Below are 16,925 nucleotides of genomic sequence, written 5' to 3' on the forward strand. Positions count from 1 at the left end.
TTCACGCGAGAACAACCCTTTTTCGTATTCATGCCCTCAAGCCAACCCTTCCCCACAATGTACCGCGACTCAACTCACTCGTGCTTATGACCGCGCGTACGTGTGTTCCGAAATTTATGCTAACGTCGTAACAGCAATTCCTCCCCACCGCCCATTTCTAAACCGAGCTTTCCCCCACCGACAATTTTTCATTTCCATTTTCGGCCGATATCTTTCATCTGTGCGCGATATTTCCCAATTGGGCTGACCCGTTATGTCAGATCCCTTCGAGAAGACTGGTAATTCTCTCTTGCGTTGTTGATAACTGATTATACAATAAATATTTTTCCCCCTCACGTAATTTGTAGATGTAAACACTTTTCTATATAATTTTATATGTAAATATATAAATCTAAAAAAAAAATATGTTAAAATATTTAAGCATTTTTAAATACAAAAATCTAAAAACACTTTAATACGTAAAAGTTTTTAAATTTCAAAATATTCTATAAATTAAAATACATTTTTAATAAGTGCATTTGACATTAATATTTTAATAATACTAATAGAAAGAGGGGTGAGGGAGATAGGGGGAGGGAGGAGGAGAGAGCAAATATGTAATATTGTGTGAAACGTAAATTACAGATTATTTTCGCTAACACCATATGAATTTGAACAAATTTGATTATTTATATTTATCGAAATAATACGGATTATTAACAAATATTAGTTGCCAGACTGTGTTTCGTTGCCAGTTTCGATTATTTATTGCGTGAACTTGATAATTTTATACTACGTGTGTGAGATATATCGGGCAGGCGCTAACAAACTTTACGACAAGCTGCCGTACCAGCTATTAATACGAACAAAACTTTGTTTACTGCGTCAGTTAGTCAATGATAATAGACGGCTATGTATGTTGCAGAGTAAACTCCGCTAATCAAGCATCATCTCGTTAATCAACGTGTAAATCCTAATAAATTAAATCGTTTCTTATTTCACAAAAACCCTTACGGACAAGTAGAATAAAAATAATGAGGATTCTTTCCGAACTTTTGTTCTTTCATGGGAATCCATTTTATCGGCGTTTGGCATAATTTTCATGTCATAGAAATAAACCTACGTGAACCAACAAATATGTCTATTTTTTAAATAAATTGTTATCATAACAATATATTTTAAACCAAGAAATATCTCTAAAAAAAAATTATATATATATATATAATCTATATTTGCGTTATATATATTGTACATATATATATATAAAACATCTCAAATATGCATGATGGTTGATGCGCTATTCGCTCAATGATGAATAATCTGTGGAACATGTATGTGACGCGCTCATTGTATATGCTCGTGAAATATACCCAGTAGAATTTATTATATTTTGATATTGATGGCAAAAGTGATTCGCTCAAATTTGCTGATATACCAGCTCTGTTACAAATTTAATCCAATTTAAGTTTCTTCTGTGCCATTGAATTAACCATGCGCCATTGTTGTATCAAATCTAATCTCGGATCGGTCTAAACGTGAGGAGCATGTATAAATCGTGCGGCGGTATATATTCTAAGATAAATTATCTCAAAACTAGTCTACATATATGTAGTAAGTATAATTTTCTTTAGATTTGAATTAGATTAAAAAAAGTGATAGCTTCAAAAAAGATACAATACAAACATTTCTGTCTACAAATTCGATTGACAATTAAATGTTGAAAATTTTTTTATTTAAAGAAATTTGTTAATTTAAAATAGTTGAGATATTGATTTCGCGACTGTTTAAAAAAAAGAAAGAACGTGCCAGATATAGTTAGCAGGATTTTGTCTTCGTTTCATTTCCGACGCTGATATGTTGCACAAAACTGCTGCAGCTTGCTCTTCTTTTCAAAGCAAACTCTTTTTATTTTTATTTTCGTCCCGTGATTCGCCTGCGAATACAGCCAAATACTATCAGGAAAATAAATTTCCGTTTACTCGACTGACATCCAGAATGAAGGAAAAGAGAGTCTCGTGGAAAGTTATTTAGAAGATTCACAAAAAGTACGAACGATAAGAGACGAAACTGTGAAACGACATACTGCGAAATAATGAGAATCAATTGTTTGTAAAGAAATGAGATAATGTATTAATGTGTAGAAAAATTTCTCTTTTTCTGAAATAGTCGATATAAATTTTTATTTAAATTTTAATATTTTCAGTTGTTAAAGCGGTAAACTTTGATATATAAAAAAAATTATTTATTTTAAGTGGAATAGCAAATTATACATCGCAAAATTTGGCACTTGTCTCCTATTTTTATGTGTTGAGCATATTAGAAATTTGCGAAATTTCAAGAGAGCAAGAATTACAAGTTATTACTTATATGTATGATTTAATTTTATTATGTCGATTTATTAAAATTAAATGAAAGATTCTTGATTTATTAACGATACATTTAACTCTCTTGGATGGTGAAAATATTTGGCGGCAAAGGATAATATTTAATTAATTTATTTATTTATATAAATAATTTCTTCAATCAAAGTAAGATAAATTATATTCTTTAAGTAAACGTTAGATTGTATATGCGATGGTTCATTCATCACAATTAAATTAATTTTCCAACAATTTAAATGTAAGTTACCATTCGGATTTAGAACGCGCAATAAGATATAAATCGCAGAATAAAGTGAGTAACAAAAGACTCCGATAATATATAGTATATGTAATATATTTCAACAAGGAATTAACTGTACTTACATATATATATGGAGCGATATTCGACCTTAGCGATATACATATACTAGCGCGCTAATGTTTATGTGCCGCGTTTCTCTTATTATTCACGCGACGATAGCGACAAGCAGTTAGGTAGTGGTGCGAGACGCTCTGTCGAATACCTTTTCTAAAAGAAATCATGACAAGTATTGTATAAAGAAATAATTTGCTCTAGTTATTACAATTATTATTATTATTTAATCACAGCTTCAATAAAAATACGTAACTATATTGCAACGATATAGATCTTTATCGAATATGCCGTGATATTTACCGTATATTTACCGTGATTTATTTATTTATTATTTAAAGAAAAAAATCGAAATAACAGGAATCAAAAGTATAAATTATCGTTTTGTTGTAATTTTTATGGACAACTGGAACAACACAGGCGCGCGCTTTTATTTGTAGACACTTTTCAATTTTTTTAACTTTTCTTTCCTAACTCTAATTAACTTTTTCTTTCACAAATTGTCAAACTGTCAAAATTCGCATGATTTGACAGTTGCAAATAATACGAATGAAGCAAGTCGCAGCGCACAAGCGAGACAGTCAATCAGCATAGCGGAAAAGAGGCCTCGACGCTTTCATATATTCAAGTTCGAGGTTTCATGCCTTTTTTAGAAAGGGATAATTATTTTTCTAATAATGCTTAAAGCATTTTCCAATAATACATTTCATCCGATGATTTATTGTTTGATTTTTCGACGATTTAAATTTAATTTTGATTGAATACGTACAGAAGTAAAACAGATAAATCGCGTGCAAAATTGAATAATGATTATAATGAAAGGCTCTGTGATACGTTAATCATTTAATAAATAATTAATCTGTAATTCAAATTAGTTTAAAAAATAATATTTTATCAATATATATTTTATAATGCATAAAATATTTTGGCAAAGAGAATTAATAATAATATGGTGTTCTTGGCGACGTATAACGCGCTGTTAGTTTAAATAACCTTTATCATACCTTTATCATTTGCATGATGACATTCGAATAGTAAAATAGTAATACGAAACGCTTTGTACCATATATTGTCAAATCTCTATTCTAATCGCAATTGTGAGTATCGGGACACGATTCGCTATAATTATAATTAATGATTAATTTTTCATTATCAATTACGCTCCCAATGGGTACACTTTGACGTTGGTGAGAGGGCTCAGTACCTGAAAGGTTAATCTTGAAAGGGGAAGCTAAGTACCCAAGACATGCACTTTCAGCGTGCTGTGGACTCGTTGCATTTTCCGCAACATATCTCGATCTCGCATTTATAATTATCATCCATGATCGTATTTTTGATGACAAATTATATTAAATCTCATTGAACATTGCTAAATAATGTTTAATGAAAGCTTTGCTCCGACAAACAGTTTGGCCTGAATCAGTTAAAGATCGGTCGATTGCTCAATAAGGACAGGTGGGATCGTCGTCCAGGGTCTCTTGTACATACACCAATAATGTCGCCGTACATGTTTTGATGTATAGATAGCCAAACACCACGACCTTCTGTTTTCCTACCCTTTGAAGACATATATATTTCACTTTAATGAGAGAGAGAATTAACTAGGACAACTTATCACGGTTTTTACGTGCGACAAGAGAAGTTGATTCCTATTTTATAGATTATTTATATGATCGGAAATGGATATCGTTCTCCCTCGTCGCGTCTATAAGTCGCTATGATATCATAAAAAAATTGTGTTTAAGTAATTTCGAGTCATTCTGAAATTCGAATATGCTATGAGACAAGAGTATTATAAGCCCGTTTGTCTAAAAAGTAAATTATTAGTAAGAGATTAAATGATGTGTGTGTAAATAATAGCTTTTATATGACTTTTTCTGACAGCTAAAATTTTCAAATTACCAACATACATACATATCAGAGAATATTATAGATGTTAGATGTGTACATTATAAGATTAGAGAAGACTTAACAAGAGTAAAGTATTTTTTTAATAATAGATTTTAGTAATAAATTAATTATAAATAGCGAATATAGTTTTATGCTGTCAAAAAAATATGATTAAATGTGATTTGTATATAAACATATCATGTTATAAGAATAATTATTTCAAAAATATTAAACAAATTGTTGCACTGTTAAACATTACGTCCACGTGTGCCTTTGAGTTATCTTTCATTAATACACTGCGTTATTTAAACTGATAAATTATTAAAAGTCTAATTAATCAAAAATCGCAATAGAAAATCTATTTCCTTTTGATTGAAATTTATTCGAAGGTAATTTAACATAGTTAAATTGGAAACTAGACATTTCTACGGCGTGTTATATTGTATGTAGGATGCACACGTGTTCCACAGTAGAAAATGTCAAAGCTTTTCGAGTTGGAATTGGAAACTGCGCGTTCTAAATTTTTATATACATCGATAAAAGTAATTTGCCGTTTCATTACGCAATATATACAAATCGTGCGCGGAAAATAAATCGGAATAAATATTATACATATAGCGTAATTGCAACACGGAAAGTTTAGGTTTGCCAAAAATTATTTATAAGCATATAAAGAGTGCGTATAATTAAATGTATCATATATCGCATTAATAATTTATATTATAGTATTATGAGTATTTGCATTTATATATATATATTACTGCAAATTAAAGATAAACTGGTTATTGTAATTTAATAAAATGTATGATTCTTATTAGAATTTTTAAATGTAACTAATTTGTTAATTTTTAAATGTACGAAATCATAAATCTTTCTAATAATTGCTAGATAAATAAATTTGTGAATGTTAATCCATTCGATGGATATGCTATACTTGTATAGAGTAATAAGTACATTTTTCTTGGAGTACAAATAGTACAATACTTCAGAATCCATCGATTTTCATTAGAAACACATTTATCAAATTGAGAGATATTATTATCCGGACGAGTCAAAGAAAAGTAATCCAACGAATTGATCGACGATTATCATCGTGGTAATCTCTTAAATTTAACTCAGCGATGAGTCTACGATTAATGCTGCAAAGGCGCGTGAAAGGCGCGAGAGTGCATTGCAATAAACGAGACGTAACGAAATGAATTGTCGACGAGAAAGATTGCAAGAATTTCTTCAAATTGTTGATGAGTGTCGTCTGCGCTATTATTTGTCCCTACTGTGCCACAATCGCTATTAATGGTTGAGCATCTTTCGACCTGAAAACTTCTGGATAGCAATACTGGAAGGTATTACGCGGAAGGAAAATTTTCTGGGAAACGTGCTACTGTACTTTAATCGCGCGATATTAATGATCGAAATTCTTCTTTCAAATGCATTTGCGATTTATCCAGAAGAGTATCATTTTTGATGCGCGAAAGGAATGAAAAAAGAAAAAAGAAAGAGAGAGGGAGAGAAAGACAGAATAAAGAAAAAGAATAAAAAAGGAGGAAGGGTGAAGAAAACAAAAGAGAAGAAAAAAATTTATAATGTTTAAGAAATGTCTTACAGAAAAAGTAGAAATATCAACTCACAATATTATGAGAAAAGAATAACGATTAATTGTCGAGTCAGGAATAATGTCATTTAATTATTTCAATTAAAACAGGGAATGAGAGAATTCTCTTTTAAATAACAACGCGTTAGTTGAGACTATATTTCATATTTTTTTTTTTTTAACATAATGTATATTTTGCGGTAATACTGCAGAGCAATGTGATGAGAAATAGAATAGAGCATTTTTTAAATATCGCATCTATATATTAAATCTTAAAAAAAAATTTAAAACAAGTTCACAGATAAACTTTGCAATGTCAGCTACTTTGAAAATCATAAATAGAAAGTCACGTTTTATAATGCTTGTAATGCAATTGCTAATTTCAAATAATTCTCGAAGCCTCTATCGCAAGTCCATCAAACAATTATATTTTCTTGCTGACAACACAAAAGCAGAAATTAGAAAGACTAAAAAATCCTAATTCTTGTACAAGATGTCAATTTTGATAAAGTAATATAAAATAATAATTTTTTTTAATATCTAAGAGTTTTTTTGTATACAATTTTTTATAGGTGAATATTCGCAAAATTTCTTTCAGAAATATATTGTAATAAGAGATTTAATGTTACAAATGTTTATATTACGTGAAACCGCGTTATTAATATAACAAAACAAAGATATATTAATCTGTCATATTACATTGTAATAAATAAGCTTTTATCGATACAACTAATAAGATGTATGGTACACAAATAAGAAAATATATTTGATATTGCTAATTACTATTACAGCATTAATATTTCGACGTAATAATATGCATATACAGCAAAAATTTCAAATCTCGATTCCGCGGCAAAATAGTTAATGAAAACTTTCCATTAGGTGTTGCATAGTTATTATCCAGCTTGCTCGTATAGAGCATTCGACGTCTATCAACGCCATTCACATCGGTATACGACTATTCGCTGCAGAAACAAAATCGATAATCCGATTTCATTATCACATCATAGAGATCACCTACGATTCTGCTAACTAGCACACGTTGACTCTATAAATATATAGCCATGCGCACAATAGTACAGAGTAATACAACAAACTCTTTATTTATGATGTCTTTGATTTTACTTGCTGTTTAAAAAAAAGGATAAAAATATCGTTTTCCTTATTATTAAATTAATCGTATCTTTTATATCCTTTTTTTTTTTTTGCTATATAAAACATTTCTAAGATATAGCCTGTTTAAGTATAGAAAATATTTTTCACTTTTTAAAATTGTATCTTTTAGCTTATAGATCTTTAAAATTAAAGAAATTATGATTAGAATTATTTACACGTATATAAATGGCACGCAGTTAGCACTTGCAATCTAATTTTTTTAAGACAAATGTAATGCCTTGAATGAAAAAATATATATTTAATAGTCATATATGTTTAACATTTTTGATAATACTAATTAATATTAATCAATAGATACTGACTTGCACAGACTTTATTTTATCGGCTTCTCTTATCAATTTACCAAATGTTTTTTAATGAAAACCGAATATTTTTTAAGTGAAAAAAACACGATATTTTTTAGCTTTTCAATTATTAATTAGAACGCAATGGAAAATATACACGACTTGAGGATAAATTCAAGCTGAATATCATGCTGTGATGCTTGTTGGTTTAGATTAATTTTTCTATTTTCAAGAATCAAAAACTATTTCAACAGTCGTCGATCTCTAAGTTTGTACGTTTGAATTCAAATATTCAATACCCACCAGAAATTCTGCCTCAGAACCGACGAAATACCTTGCGGGTAACAAAAAATGTCGAAAAAAAAAAGTATGATGTATGTTCCGCATCTAGCCTCTGAAACACAGACAATCGAAAAATTCGGTTTGTTTAACTAATCCATTTATTTATCTGAAGATATACGGCTTATCTATGAGATGTTTATTAATCTATGGCAACTGGACTTAGGAAGTTGTGATAAATCTACGAGACTAAGTTATGAAGCATATTACATTTGTAACTTTCAGCGAATCCAATTTTCGATGCCGTAAAATGTGATATATACCATATATATATATGCACATATACACATAATATTGTGTAGCCATTGTCCCAAACGAAAACTAATCAATCTTATACATATGTGTGGCATCAAAATTGGACATACTATAAAAAATTTTCCCGTTTTTTTCAGTATCTATTATAATATATATGTTAATTTTATTTGTTATTTCAGATTTTGTCGGGGAAAATACGCGATAAAATACGTATCAAGTCGACAATAGTTAGAGAGAAATTATCGTGCGACAAAGTTTAATATCTTTATGCGTGACTACCGCAAATAACTGCCAAGTATACTAGCGACATTTGTGTCACCAAGTAATTTCCATGGAAATTACAATCATACGCGAGTAGCACTAGAATCCCTTGCAATAAACGGTCTTAGTACTAACCTGACAGTACATTCACGTGTATTAACACAATTATCGTGCCATCTGTATCCTATGGATAATAAATCTTAGCGGCTAAACGGATATGATAATAATGCCAATATCATCGAGAAAATAATCGATATATATATTGATTAAAATTTCTCGCCACTCAAAATTTAGTAATAATTTAATAAATCTAAAAATGAGTATTTTTTAAAATAAATTTTCTTTATTCTTTATATTACACATTTGTTTTTGCAGAGAGAAAAAAAATAAATAAAAATATATATTTTATTTTAATTAAAGCATTTAAATATTCTTTGTCATTTTATCATGTCATTCAATATATATTTTTAAATATATATTGTATCGCATTTCATGTTATACGCAGAAGATAATTGATGAACAAAATCACTGATATTAATATTATTGTAATAATTGATTTTGTGTATATTTTCTATTTCAGTAAATAAGACAAACGTACTTTGTATTTATCTTGGAATGCATACAAAATTTATTAATATACAAATTACATAGATTATCGTGTAATATATATTGTATAATTATATTAATAATTAATAATTATATATTCAAAAGAAATGACATACATATAAGCACACAGAAATCCGAGGAGGATAAATGTGACAACTCTATAACGATTAATTACTAATTAAATCTGTCTCATTTATCTGATCGATTTGAACTCGAATCGAGTTTACTGAACCTTGATACGAGATCAAACTATCTGCGGAAGTCTCTCGATGTTAGTAATCTAGAATGAAATTCGGGTCTCTAGGTCTCTCATCGAAGTTTCGTTCATTCCCTTTCTCCCCCAGCTTCCCTTCCCATCTCGCGCTTATGACGATGTATAGTGTGAACGCGCAGGGTGTAGAAACGACAGCAGGTATAGACCCAGCCTAGCAGGAGCGTAGGTGAGCTGAAATAGATCGATGGACATGCTGCGCACGCAAGTACCTCCGGTTGTGCCTCTGCGGGGATAGGAATCAGCGCGCCACGAACTTCCGTAGGGTAGGGCATCGAGAAATAGCTGGTGGGAGTCGTACTAAAGAGGGTGGAATAGTCGGTGGGATGTTAAAGGAGAGAGGGGAATCTAGAAACGAGGGGAAACAGGCGGCGTGTTGGAAAAACGGGAGGGTAAATGTGAATGTGGAAGTGAGACGGTGAATCAGGAGAGGAAATGCGTGACGTGGCGCCTCAAATGAGAAAAAGAGAGAGGAGAGACAGAGAGAAAGAGAGAGAGAGAGAGAGACAAATGCAAGATAGAAAGAGAAACAAGTAACAGCAAGGCTATTTCGAGGAAGGGAGATGAGCGAAAAAGTAGGGGTGCGCCGAGGCGATAAAGAGAAAGATGCCAATATAATCCAAGAAGGAAAAAAATATATAGACAGAGAGAAACGGAGAGATCTCTCTGGAAGAGACGAGGAATAAGACAGACAGCCCGAATTCTGAGTAGAATGGAGGATGGACGAAGAGAGGTGGAAATCACTTGGGATGGAGAGGGACGCGCAGGAATGATACCAAGAGGGTGCAATTGTTGAAAGTGGAAGGAGTGCGACGCAAGCAACTACGGGGAAGAGAATGAAAGAGAGAGAAATACAGGGTGAGAGAGGCACGCGACGGCGTCTCACCTGTTTGCCAACCCGCCAGTCTGGTTTACGCGCCCGGTCAACCGTCGGCGCTACAAGTGGCTGTTTCACTTCGACTCTCGAACAAGCGCGGGATCGTTCATTTGTGGCTCTTTATTGCCATAAATATCTGTAGATTGCTGAAATCCTGTGTCATAAACCTTCCAAGGACGATACGATACGTGATACGTATTTCGCTTCGAAAGACTCATCTCGAGACACTGTTCATCATCGCCGTCATCAACGTCAGCGCGATGGTGAGTAATCGGAATCTGTGTTTCATCAAACTAGGTCACCAGTAAATCGCTTCCGGTTTTCGTCGGATCAGATGACAAAGACTCTGTTTGAAATCTGAAACGCGCGCTCCTAAGCATCGATTGTACGTGCTTAGAAACTTAGTATTGTATTAATTGATTTAATGGATCGTCTTATTGTAATGTAATAAATTAACTGCAGATAATAAATCAGTTTATAATAAATATTAAAAATAATTAAAAAATTTAATAATGATTTTTGATGATAACGATCAATTTCTCGGTTAACACGTTTTTCGCTTTTAAGACTTGCTCTTATAAACATGTCATTATATATGTTTTCAAAATTTGGAAAATCAATGTAATAAGTAAAAAATCTATAGAAATCGGAAAAAAAGCGTAATAGCGGCTAATGCGTCATTTAGTGATTGTTTTGCACTGAAAAAAACATGCTTTTTTAACGAATTTTAGTTGCACAAAAATCTGTTTGAGCAATGCAAATAAAACGAGAAATATTAAAGAAAATCAGATTGATGTGAAAGCATATACAAAATATATTAATTCTTTATTAATTTTACTACTCATTGTCAGTACATTAGAGATCAATGCGGTTTGTACAATGTGTCACAATAATGATCCAGTTAATCTAATGACAGTTCGATACGAATTATATCTCAGTGAAACACGTACGCAATTGAATGTCATAGCAAGTAGAGAGGGTCAGCGTACCATCGGACATGTCGAGGATTATCGCCCTACCTGAATTGTCGTGCATGGGTCAATGAACGTATAATGACTCTTGGTAGGTGGGAGTGTCGATGCAACATAGAAACGGTTTTTTAAATAATATATATGTTGCCTGACATTTGTGGACATTAAAAATGATCTTGGAGGAATATTTACTTAATAGAAGACTATTAGGAAGAAATGTTTATACGTCAGAAATTTTTAATAAATTTGCAAAAATATATCATAGAATAATGGATTAAAAACTGTTTTTATCTTTGAATTCTATTTAAATATTTAAAATATTGCTAGCAATTTAAAAATATTCAAGATATTTAATACATATAAAGTAAAACAAAAATTTCCGTTTATAGTAAGACTGTACCATATGTGCGTGCATCGATATAAGTAAAATTGAGTGCATACATTTACATCTGTATAAGCGGCCTGAATTATAACGGATTTAAAAATATGTTGATATATGAAATAAAAATGTATAATAGCTTGCATTTGATAACTATAATTTATTGGTGATTATATCCCTCCACACAATTATTTTTTTTTTAATTCTGAAGTTTCTGAGACATGCTTCTCAAATTTGCATTGACGCTGTTTTATTTTTTGAGTTTGTTCTTATCGCGTAATGATAAAGCGCTTACTAGGGATTAAGAATATCGCCGTGTGTGTGTTAAAATAACTGACGATACATCACCAAAATATTAGCACGCTGATCGTTTGAACTCGATGGACAAAAATTACCAGCGACTGTGATTATAAATTGACGAATATTGAATTTATAATGATCGGATCTAGTCTGTTAATTTTATTAACCCGTTTTTTAAAGTATCTATCACAATAGCGTGGGATTGAAATTAATCAACGGTACAGCGCGCAGTCTTCGTTAAAAGGCTGTGTTACGCTCGTTAATTAAATGACAGCCGAAACGAGTAACTATTTCCGGCCCGATAGAACAGTATGTGCGTCCGGAGTGCAAAAAAGCAAACTGTCGTAGTCCCTCTTTTGCAATCGATCAGTTCTGCTTGTCAGTTACGGAAGCACTTTAGCAGGATCGAAGACGTCTGTTGGATTTACAAAAATCCGTCTTTACGCGACGAGGGAATTTTTTAAATCTTTGCCGCATCGAACCAGTAAGCTCGAGCAAAAAAACCTATTGCAAACAAAAGAAGATCCGTAGCGAAGATTAAACGGAGGATGTAATTCTGCAATTCGGGTTTAATTGTCCGAATTTAAGCATTGGAATCTGTGCGAAAAAATATATCTAGATCTGACGCGTTACCGTAAACATATGGAGTGACTGTATATAATAGGATATAATGTATAACATGACAGAAAACAAATAACTATTTATTTTCTTTAAATAATATAATCTGGATATAAGATTATAAAAGACAAATTTAAAAAAAATGAAACACTACACAATAAGAATTAGTCTACCTTTAAAAATCACTTTTCGCTATACCTTAATCGTTTCGTTGTATCTCTTTTGATATATTATAAAGATGCACAGATAAATTAGACAATAACTAAAGGGCTTTGTTGATTATCAAGCAAAAATACGCGGAGATCTTCGAGATATTCGAAGAATTTCAGAGAGATAAATTCATCGTTGATTGAAGCACGATGGAAAACTGACGAGCCGATTCGATGAAAGAGAAACTTCTTGTTGCTTGATCGGAATAAGAAAAACATACTTGTCGATCTGACGTTTTCGATTTCCACTTGTCGTATTTTTACAATCTCACGAAAAAAGTCTTAAACTAACACTGTAAATTTCTATCAAAATAAAAATTTGATCGTTACATTGCGTATTCAATGCGACGTAAAAATTTTACCTTGATTTCCGGTTTAATCTAACTCGCTTCTGAAGTGAGCATTGCCAATCTTTATTCGGATTTGTTCTTAAAAAAAAATGGTGTTTGATTTAGGGTGTTTGTTAGGACTATCCAAGTGCCGGTAAACTTTGGAAGTTTGTGAGGAAATCGAACAGCGATCCTTCTTTACCTATCTTTTTTGGGAGATATTTTTGATAGGTCGGAGATCGAGATATTTTCTAGGCCGTAAAGCTTATTTGGCTAGATAAGTCATGTAGAATCGTAATCGATGATATAAAAAGTTTATAAAAGAATGATATATGATTTTTTTTTAAACTCTCTATTATGTAATATAAATATACATTTATATAAATGATATACATTTCTTTTATATGTGATAAAATTGTTGCATTATAAAATTTTTTTAACTATGATAAATTTTTTTCTAAATAGAAAAAGAGCTATAAATAAATATATAATAAAGAATTCTTTTTTAATATTTTAAAGTTTTTCATATGTGTATGTTTATAATTTTAAAACATCTAACGTAAACACATGAAAAGATACATTTGTGTCGAATTTTAATGCATTTGTCAATAATGAATTGTCTTGAAATATGATTACGATCATATATACAGATTATAATTGACATCTTGCATCATTAAACTCTTTCTGCGGCTTATAATACACGTATTTAAATACATACGTCGTTATATATGTACTGCATTATTCCCATATCTATATTGTACGAGATGAAGCGTCATGATGATGAGATATTATGTTTACGATAGAGTGAAAATCTTAATCACGGCTTCTTGATTATTTCGTATTTATTCTACCATTTATCTCGACTAATCCAAAATAATCCTTTGTTTGTAAGTTTTGCGAAAATGGCAGTTTTGCATCTCTATCCTCTTACAATTTAAATTTGATATTGAAATCCATATAATTCGTATAGAGTTAAATTTCAATATATGGTACATGTACAAACATGACAATAATTTTTATGTTTAATAACAATAGTAAAATAATTATCAAACTATATAACATTGAAAGTTGACTAATTATCATAAACAGTAAGCCGTTAAATTTTCGTAGAGTTAAAGACAAATTTCATTGGAAAGTCTACTATTGACAATCCGCTGGCGGTATTAAAACTGAAACAAAATTATGCAAAGTGTATTATAAATCTGCTACATGATGTCTGTTACTCTATTGTAACATAATATTGAACAATGATTACTATGCGTGTATCAGGAAAGAATCAGAGTTTCTCTCAGTCGAGCTATTTACCGATAACAATTTCTGTGCATAGAGCGCTAAAAACAATAGCTTTCTTTGTTTATTATAGTCTGTGGCAAAATTAAGAGAGAGAAAAAGAGAGATTGCAAAAAACAAGAATTTTCTGTCTTGCAAACACGATGGATGGATAATAGGAAGCAGGACGAAAGCGGTCTTGTCGTATATAAAACAGCAAGGAAATTTTTCCGGGCGCTGCATTAATTTTCTTCAATATTTTCTAGTCGTTATATATCGCTTCTTTATTGACGTTATTGTAGTCTTAATTTTAACAAGCTGCTTGAATTTACACTATTTTAAAATATAACGAGTTTTCTTTTTAAATCGTTATTTTATCAGAATTATTATTTCTACATAGAATTAATAATAATATTCTTTGTAGAAAATTTATGTTACACTAAACTCTATTAAATTATTATCTTTTGTTTACACATATATAGTAGTAACAATAAATGTAGAATAATTTTTCCAAAATTTTACTTTTTTAAAATTTTACTTAAAATTTTCCATTATACACACAAATGTTACATACTGCATAAATTTTCCATGTCTAATACTTAATACATAAATTTCTTATTAATTAATAAAAAAATTGTCAAACATATTTAGAATTTAATTAAAAGCTAAATAACTTCACTTACTTATTATATTATATGATCCAATTCGTCAAACTTTGATTATGAAAACCGAACTTTGCAATATTTCTGACGTTCAAAATTTTTGCATAAAAACCAATTTTTGTATTTAAATATTTTGTGCTGGTTTATCTTAAAATCAATCTAAATAACAAATTTAAATACTCGAGTTCAATAAAAAATGGAATAAGTATATAGCAAGTTGCGGAATACCGTGAAAGTTTGCATCTTGTACATTTTTTTAATAATAAAGTATTATTCAATTATGTCATCAGTCTTTGCGCTATGTACTCTAAAGCTTATTATATGAACTGAAGTTTCGCGATACACGGAACCTGTTAGCTTATCTCCTAATAATCGCCGGATAATCGCATATTTAAAGCATGCAGGTGCGGTGAATATCTGGTTAAATTAATTAATGTAATTAACGGACTGCTTGGCGATGCCAGCGGATTGTGGGTAAATTCCGTGGCACATAATGGACACATAGCGTTTCTGCTCGATATATTAATAATATGCCAATAATTATAAATAATAATCGTAATCACACAACAGCGCACAAACCCGGAAACTGGCAAAGCGTGTTCGTTATTAGCGCTTGATTGACTTATATCCGTTATTGACGTCCGTGATTGACGATGAATTCCACGCAGCTTGCGGCTATTGACAGAAGTTAGTTAATAATACAGCCGAATTTTGAATTTGCGAATAAGTATTTAATTTTTATGTTTAGTTATACGGAAAATTCATTATTTGGGATACAAATAATTCGTACGTTTAAATAATATTATAGCTCTCTCTCTCTCTCTCTCTCTCTATATATATATATATATATATATATATACACATATTTTTATATGCGCAATATAAATTAATAATTAAATTATTCAAATTTATATTTTTTTATTACACTTTATTTTTTTAAATAAAAGTTATTTAGCTTTAAAAAAGAGAAAGAGAAAAAAAGGAAGGTGAAACAGAGAAAGAGAGAGAGAGAGAAAACGAGATATGCCCATATATTGATTGTCTTGTATACATATACACGCACATGTGATATACATACATATGTCGTTAAAAGATATTCATATTTAATGCATTTCGATGTTCAAATATTGATATTCCCATTATTTACAACATGAGAGTATAAATTAGTAGTATGATCGTGCAACCAATTATATCTTAATGATCTTTAAAATAATTAAGAGATATAAATGTATGGTTGTATTTACAACCGACAGTTTACAGCAGGAAGCTCTACAAATTCGGATCCACAGATGTCACGTGAGATTTGTGGTTGCGATAATATCGTGATTCGCGCAATGTGGGAGGTCATAAAAAAAATGTCATGAATTAATGATTCGCGTGTTAAACGGAGATTGGTATTAAATCGACGATTAAATACAATAAATATCAAACATGTTTTTTTTTTTTATTTAATAATATTAATACTTTTTCTATGTATTTATGCTTGTTATATTGACGTGAGACGTGGCACATACTTATGTTTTAAAATGCAGATATATGGTTTTAGATCTAATAGCGATTAAATAACTGCTATATAGTCAAGTTCCTAAATAGATATCTTAATTATAATTTGAATATAAAGTAAAACAGCTGATTAGCATAAACCGTATTCCTAATTTTTTATTATTTTTTTATAGTTTTTATTTCGCGTTCGGAATCAAACCAGATCTTAAAACTAATTTATCTAACATTTTTTGAGGCTCTTAAATATGTATAGTCCCGTATAGAAGTAGCTTGTAAATAAAAAATTTCATTATTTACTTCTTTAATAAAGTGATTGGTCTGGAAGAATTAATATCTTATATAAATAATATATTTTAGAATATTTATATATGCAAGAATTTAAGTCAGAAACTTGTTATGTGAAACTGAAATATCCGTGCGAAC

The 16,925-nt window shown here is 30.6% G+C and overlaps 1 protein-coding gene across 4 annotated transcripts in view; it reads left to right on the forward strand.

The window, feature by feature from the left end:
* Positions 1-10,031: 10,031 nt before the first annotated feature.
* Positions 10,032-16,925, forward strand: part of Unc-13-4a (BAI1 associated protein 3) — a 66,516-nt gene continuing 59,622 nt past the window's right edge. For 2 of the 4 annotated variants that reach the window (XM_070311937.1, XM_070311940.1), the window contains exon 1: positions 10,034-10,525. The gene's annotated coding sequence lies outside the window, so the exon portion shown is untranslated. Of the gene's footprint in view, positions 10,526-16,925 lie in introns of all 4 variants that reach the window. The other 2 variants (XM_070311941.1, XM_070311938.1) reach the window with 2 other exon arrangements.

This window comes from Polyergus mexicanus, unplaced genomic scaffold (assembly GCF_030449975.1).
Source record: "Polyergus mexicanus isolate NDT 795.1 unplaced genomic scaffold, iyPolMexi1.0 SCAF_21, whole genome shotgun sequence".
NCBI classification, from domain to species: Eukaryota; Metazoa; Arthropoda; class Insecta; order Hymenoptera; family Formicidae; genus Polyergus; species Polyergus mexicanus.